The sequence below is a fragment of the Helianthus annuus genome, chromosome 4 (genome assembly GCF_002127325.2).
Source record: "Helianthus annuus cultivar XRQ/B chromosome 4, HanXRQr2.0-SUNRISE, whole genome shotgun sequence".
Lineage (NCBI taxonomy): Eukaryota > Viridiplantae > Streptophyta > Magnoliopsida > Asterales > Asteraceae > Helianthus > Helianthus annuus.
In genome coordinates, this window is record NC_035436.2 from 81738654 (window position 1) to 81746228 (window position 7575).

General features: G+C 38.8%; 1 long non-coding RNA gene across 1 annotated transcript; it reads left to right on the forward strand.

Moving 5' to 3' along the window:
* The first annotated feature begins 2046 nt into the window (after window positions 1–2046).
* On the forward strand, window positions 2047–3032 carry LOC110936423. Its single transcript, XR_002590009.2, has 2 exons — window positions 2047–2543; window positions 2623–3032. It is a non-coding gene; the product is annotated as an uncharacterized LOC110936423 (long non-coding RNA).
* The last annotated feature ends 4543 nt before the right edge of the window (window positions 3033–7575 follow it).

A 7575-nucleotide genomic window follows, 5' to 3' on the forward strand; every position in this document is an offset into this window, starting at 1 on the left:
TCAGATGACAAGCCGTAAAGTGAAGACACGTCATTGATGCAATCAGAAGATCCAGATGATCGAGTTGCAGCTGATCACTCATCAACACCAAAAAGTATTGAAAATCAAAAGATTCACGAGCATCATTCAAGGGGGAGTTTGTTGATACACTCCATGATTGTGACACGTGAAGACCTCTGAAAATCCGACAATGTGAAGAACGAACCATCACGAGTAGTGTCCAAGGGGGAGTTTGTTGATACATTTTATGTGGACGCGACTCAGTTCGGTTCGACTCGGTTCGACACGGTTAGGTTCGGCTCAAGTCCGACGTAGCGACATTCCTCCGTCGTGCACCCAGAGTTCGACACGTGAAGCACGGAGAGCCGCGAACCATTTCCCGCCGACACATCATCATGACATCACCATGATGATGTCATAAGAAGACTTTTTCATGTGAAAAGGTTATCATGTCAACGTAAATTCACTTTGAGGAACCAATGGGATTGTTTGCTATTATATCTTGACGAGAACCCATGCAATTTAGTCTGCGACGAAGACCTGATTCAAGTCCATGACGAAACACCTGATAGTCACCTGCTTGTGATGAAATACCCAGCCAAACCTACATATGACGAAAGACCTGCATGTCTTTCGTCAGACATGATATTTTCGTCAGCTCCCAATGTGTTTCGTCGATTGCTGAAGATGTTTCGTCGACTGCTGAAGTGTTTCATCGAGATGTTTCGTCGGACATGATCTTTTGTCGACCTGGTCCTTATATAAACAGCAACTGAAGTGCAACAGAGATAGAACACACCTGAGAGAGAACAGAGAGCGTATGTTTAGAGAGTTTGTTTATTTCTCATTGTATCATCTTGTATCAAACTCTTTGATTTGAATATACGAGTGAACCTTAATTGTTATATCTTTGTCGTGTTTATCTCTCGCTCGGTCTGTGTCTTAACGGGGATTCCGCACTCGTTTCGGCACCCGAAACAAGAAATCATCGTTGTCCGACGATCCGTATCGGGTCCTACAATTTTGTTATTAGGGACGAGGAGAATAGTATTGCTTGTTGTTGGTTACTATTATTGTTATTGTTATTGTTAGGCTCCTTTCAACTGGTGGTTTCTTCATTCTGGGTTATAGGTGTTGCTGAAAGGAACTTGTGGTCGAGGTCTGTTGTTGATAAAGTTGACTTCTTCATGTTGGTTATTGGCTTCTTGGGTACAACTCAAGTGTTCATGTGGTTCTCGCATCATTCGAAAGCCATAACTGTAGAAGTTGGTTGACTCGCTTCAAGCTTTTTAATTTTAGTTGTTAAAAGCTTTGATTTGGGCTTAAAGCGAGGTGGTCTCATCAACTTTGTATGTCTGACAACCGGTAGTTTATGGCCCTTAATTACGAAAAAAAACAAACATTAGTACGACTATAAGTAGTGTTTTAAGACGCAAATTAACTTAATTAGGCTTCTAGAGTGTCTAGGAACGCCTATTCGACTTTACAGTACGTGTATGATGATCTGCGGAAAACTGTTGAATATTAAACGGTAACGAACTAAAACCGAACAAAATACTGACAACGCCGATAGATACAAATTTATACGTATATTTTATAAATATGAATTTAGTTTTGCGAATTATCGTGCTTTCGTACGCCACAAACGCATACGGGAACGAAACACACGACAGCAAGAACGCACCGACAAAGAAACGAAAGCAACGGGCATGCGTATTACCTTCAAAACTCAAATTTTTTGATATATTTAGCTTCGTAATTAAATTTTAACAACCGCAGTCGAAATCGGATCGAAAAACGGATCAAAACGACCAATGACACATTTTACGTGATTTTTACAGTAATCGACGAATGTCAAACGTTAACTACTGACCATATTTTACGCGTTTTAATACAAAACTTTAATTTTACGACGTTACATGGAGCTTAGGTTTAAAAACGGGTTAGTAGGTGCAGACGAGCCACTTAAAACACGGAAAGTGTGCTTGTGGGCCTTGGGCCCAAGCCCATTTAGAGAAAACCCTAAGTATTAAAGGGTCAAAACCTTATTATCCTTTCATTTTTCAGCCGCATACCCACTTCCCTTTCCCTCCCATTTCACTTTTTCTGCAACATAACTATACGCACACAAGATCAACTTTACCCACACCACCTCTACCCCCATCTCGGTCTCCCTGCTCACTTGGAAGGCCCACCGACCACAACCCTTAGTGGCGGTGCCTTGCGGCTGCAATGGATAGACGGTGGAGTGGAAGGGGCTGTAGGTCTCAGAGAGAGAGAGAGAGAGAGAGACGCGAGGAGAGAGATCGGGGAATAGAGAGATATATTAGAGAGAAGGTGACGACGGCGACAGCGGCGCCGTCGTCTACGCCGTCTTAGCGGCAGAGGTGGGGGTTTCACGATGTTGATGATGACGTTTGATGACGATGGTGGTGTGCAGACAACGGCGGACTCACGGCGGCGTATGTACATCGGGAATCGGGGTGGCGGTTCTGGTTTCGTGACACGACGGCAACAGTCGCACCGGCGACCACGGTTTTCAGGTGAACCTGTCAACACCTTTTTCCTCTTTTTGATTTCCTTTTTAGATCTAAGATCACCGGCCGGCGCGTGTTTCTATAGGCTGTGATGATGACGGGAGCAGCAGTGTTGTCGGTGCTGCCTAGTTCGGGTTATATTACTGTTCGGGATCGGTCAAGTGGGGTCAAACATCAGGCTCGGGTCAACGGTCAACCGCGGTCAGATTTGGTCAAACGGTCAGCTTCAGTTTCGGGCTCAGTCAACCCGGGTCAAACCCGGTTAACTCAGTTAACTCGGTTGACTCGGTCAACGCAGTTAACTCGGTCAAACCTGGTCAACTCAGTTGACTCTGTCAACACAGTCAAGCTATTCGGCGAATCGACACGAGAGATTGATAAAGATTTAACAGTGCGCTTTATATCGTTTTTTATAGTTATTTTTAATTATGTAAAATCGAGCTCGAACCGAACCGAATAATGGAATCGCTATACAAAATTTATTGGATTTATACATTAGTCCTGTTATATAACTTGTTTATACATACTTATATATTGTGATTGAATTGTTGAGTTTTTGAAAAATAACGACAACTTGTGTTGTCGGGGCTGTCAAAAAACAGAGGAAACTCTGCCCGTTTTTCGAGAAATTCCGTTAACAAAACGTGTATTAGTCTAAAACAAAACCAATCGGATTCAAGTAATCTTTTATAAAACAAATACAAATGTATGATTACTTTTGACAACAATTTATAACTTAACAAAAACAAGTCGATAACATTTCAATGAACTTTTGACAACAATTTATAACTTAACAAAAACAAGTCGATAACATTTCAATGAACGTGATTTATTTGAAAGCCGAATGGGAAACTTTTTATAAAACATGTACAATTAATTATATTGTTTCAAACATTGATGACTCGAATTCTTTTATAAAAATAAATATAGTTTATATCTTTATTTCAAACATCAAACAACTCGGATTTTTTATAAAAATAAATCTAGTTTATATATTTATGTTAAACATCAAACAACTTGATTCTTTTATAAAAATAAATATAGTTTATATATTTATTTCAAACATCAAATAAATCGGATTCTTTTATAAAAATAAATATAGTTTATGTAATTATTTCAAACACCAAACAGCTCGGATCCTCTTTATAAAATAAATTTAACTATTATATTCATTATAAACGACCACAGCTCGAAAACTCTATTAAATAAATATAGCTTTTTATATTTATTTCAAACACTTAACAAAATATATGTTGTTTTGACAACTGTCTACGAGACACGAAATCTCTATTGCGACTACGCTACCTTTCGGGACGACTAATACGATACCATAAATATATTATATATTTTTATATAAATATACATACGCTAAACTCCTCGGAATCTAAGTATTTCCAAAACTAGTAATTATTACTGACATTAAATGGAACTTAACAAGTATAACTTAATCGTTTCCATTAAGTTAACAACTTACCGTCGAATCGTTCGGTTAACGATTAGGTAGAGCTCGGTGACACGTAGTTTACCTACCGCATTTATTTAGAAACTTATAAGATATTCCGTGTTAGGGATATTATAGAATGCACGCTAGCGAATCACGTCTTGGAAACGACATCACGGGTCACATTTAGCTAGCCATGCATAAGGATATCAAGGTGAGTTCATAACCCCACCTTTTTACGGTTTTACATTTTTATCAATGTTTTCGGGGTGGAAAGACATGCATGTTTTGCAAAAGCATACAAGGTTTTCGATGAAAATACATTACATATTTCTAAACAATGCTTCTAAACAAGTTTTAACTAATACAAATGGTTTGTCAATTTCAATAAACACAAAAGGTTTACGAAAGGTTTATGTTAATTATACCGGTTTTTTAAACAAGCGTATTTTTCAAACGTGCATACAAACTGTTATGGGCCATTTTCTGAACGTATATCCTGTCTAGTATTCTGCTTTTTATTGTTTATTTGAGATCAGGATACCGGATCAGGATATTGGTAACATCCTGAAACGATATCCTGGTAATAACTGATTTAACCACGTGCAGATTAAAGGGTATAAGTCTCCAACGTTCAAGTGGACTTCTTCTCCTTGATACTCGGGCAAAACAGTTGGGAGAAAGACGTTGAAGCTGGAAGATGTGGATTACAACGTTCACATGTGGAATATTCACCGGATCCCGGAATAATAGGATAGTTGGTTGCTTTCTTTTTACTATAAATAGATTGATCGGATCAGATTAAGTCACATACACTCTTTCGCACACTTTGCTCTCTAGTCTCTAGCAATCACTACACACCAATACTTGTACTCAAATCACATTGTAACACTTAGTTGATCCGTATCATAAACTGCACTGTATCCTGAAGTTTGAAGCAATAAGAAGAACAAGGCAGCTGTGATTGTCAGCTCCCGAGGTTTTATGCCGGAGATCTAGATTGATCAAGGGCTTTCCTCGTACATCTCGTGTCAACCCCTTTACTTTTTGCTCATTGTTTGATTGTAGATACAGCTTAATATCCCGAGCCGTATTCTGAACACTTTTTTTCTAAACAACTTGACCAACATATTTTCAACACACTTTTTAGCACACTACCTCACTTAACTAATTTGATCACTTAATTGCTTCGGTAATTTTTGACCAAAACAATTTGGCGCCCACCGTGGGGCAAGTGGTGCTTTCTTCACTAAAAATTTTTATAAAATCGCTGATCGGTTTTCTGTTTTCAAAACTTTTTGCCACATTGTTTACAATGGCCACAAGATCAAACATGAGCTCCTCCACTCTGTCTGCTACAACTTCTACTACTGTCACACCCCCAAAATCCACACGCAGAGTACCACCGCTTGGGAGCGTGACATGACCAGGATCGAGCCACCAATCATATAGAACAAGGTATATAGTAAAAGTAAATGTCATTAAACCAAACCCATCCATATGAAAGGTGTTCAAAACATAAGTAATAGTTCAACGTTTAGCGGAAGCAAATAAGTAAAAGCCCAATCATAAATAAGTATGTAATATAACGTTCAATCATAGCATTCACGATCCTTGTCCACAACGACTTGCTCCTCCCTGTGCAACCTCCATATGTACCTAAGGTCCTGCAAGGCATGCAGCAGAGAGTCAACAACTAGTTGAGCGAGTTCACAGAAAGTAAGTTCGTAGCAGTAATTCGTATGTTCATTTAGTGGGGGCTTCCCACGTATGTATGTACTAATAGTGGGGGTTTCCCATGATTATATTTATTACCAATGGGGGCTTCCCATGTTTATCCTTACTAGACTATTGTAACCATGTGTTCTTCTTAATCCGAGAACAGGAATACGTACAAGGTCACGTAGGTTTTACGTGAGTGCCCTTCCCCGAGGACAATGGTACGCGTGGGGTTTACGTAGGTTTTACGTAAGTGTCCTTCCGACCCGGAAGACAGTAGTAGGTATGAGTTTACGTAGGTTTTACGTAAGTGTCCTCCCAACCCGGGAGACAGTGATAGATACTAGTTTACGTAGGTTTTACGTAAGTGTCTTGACTAACCTGAGGACGATGGTAGATAGTCTAGCAATAGTGTAAGTACGAGTAATTATCCATTTCAAACCTTCCAACCCAATTCCCAACCCGGGAATCCCATGCCTTGGCTGTGTGAACTCACCTTGGTTTGCTCGGTATGCTAAGTTATGCGCTCACAAGTAATCAGTCAAGTCCTATTGTGTGCACGTGTAATAAATCAGTTCATGTTCGTAATGATATGCAGGTAATCTATGTCACAAAGCGTTTGACAGTTAACATCATGTATCACATAAGCAACTAATCACATTCATGCAACTCAAGCTTTACATTCAAGGCTTTCTCAGTTTGTTTTAACTCAGTTACTCATTAACAGTCTTGGTAAGTTTAACCGTGTTACAACGTTAATCAGAATTAACAGAACTAGCATGCATAGCAGCGTTAACACACGTAATAGGTTTAACACATCAACAGGGTTAATATACTAACAAGGTTAGTGTGCTTTAATAGTTGCGGCTCATTAATATTTGTTTAGCATTTACAGTTGTCGGCCACTTTAGAAAGGCCCAATCAATGCACTTTGATGGCCCATGTGCAAGAATATTATGTTTTAATACAAGTGCCGCCCACAAAATAAGAGGTCCAATGAGAGATTAATTGTTGTCGGGTAGTGTTGATGATGGGTCAAGATTAAAAATCATTTTCTGTATATAACCGACCCACTACTTGTATTTGGTCAAAACACATCAAGAAAGTCGGACAAGTATAATCCACATTAAAACTCGGACAACAAGCACATTCAAAAGTCGGACCATTAACATACATAAATCGGACCATTTTTGCATCATTATAAAGATCGGATCACATATAAAACATAATATTCGGACTGTATAATTCATCACAAAGCTCGGACTATATCCTTACAAGGTAAAACTCGGCCCCCATGAATTTGTTTTAAAAGTCGGACCCTTCAAGTCCAAAAGGTCGGATCCCTCATGTTACCAAAGGTCGGACCTAATTCCACTTACAAAGGTCGGACTAGGGCATTCCCTACTTAAAAATTCGGACAAGGGATCCTTGTTACAAAAGTCGGACATGCTCCTCTATTTAAAAATTCGGACCTCATGTGTAATATATATAAACTCGGACAAGCATGTTTACAATGAAACTCGGACTCCATGTTGCCTTTACAAACTCGGACTATGTTAAGCATGAAAAGTTCGGACTATGTTGGATGTAATAAAAGTCGGATTAGTCTTAATATATAAAGGTCGGACCTTTAATCATGAAACTCAGACAAACAATAGTCATACATACGAATATTCAAGTTCAATTGTAATTGTAACAGTTACGTTCATACATTCATACGATCAGGAAAACCCTAATTCATACTTTCACAGTGCAGAATCATCAATAGTTTTGACATATCATACAGCTAAATCGTCAGGCAATTGATTACACAACAACCTTATTCATTTCTCAATAATCAGAATAAATCAAATAGCACAGAATATCATATGAAGAACT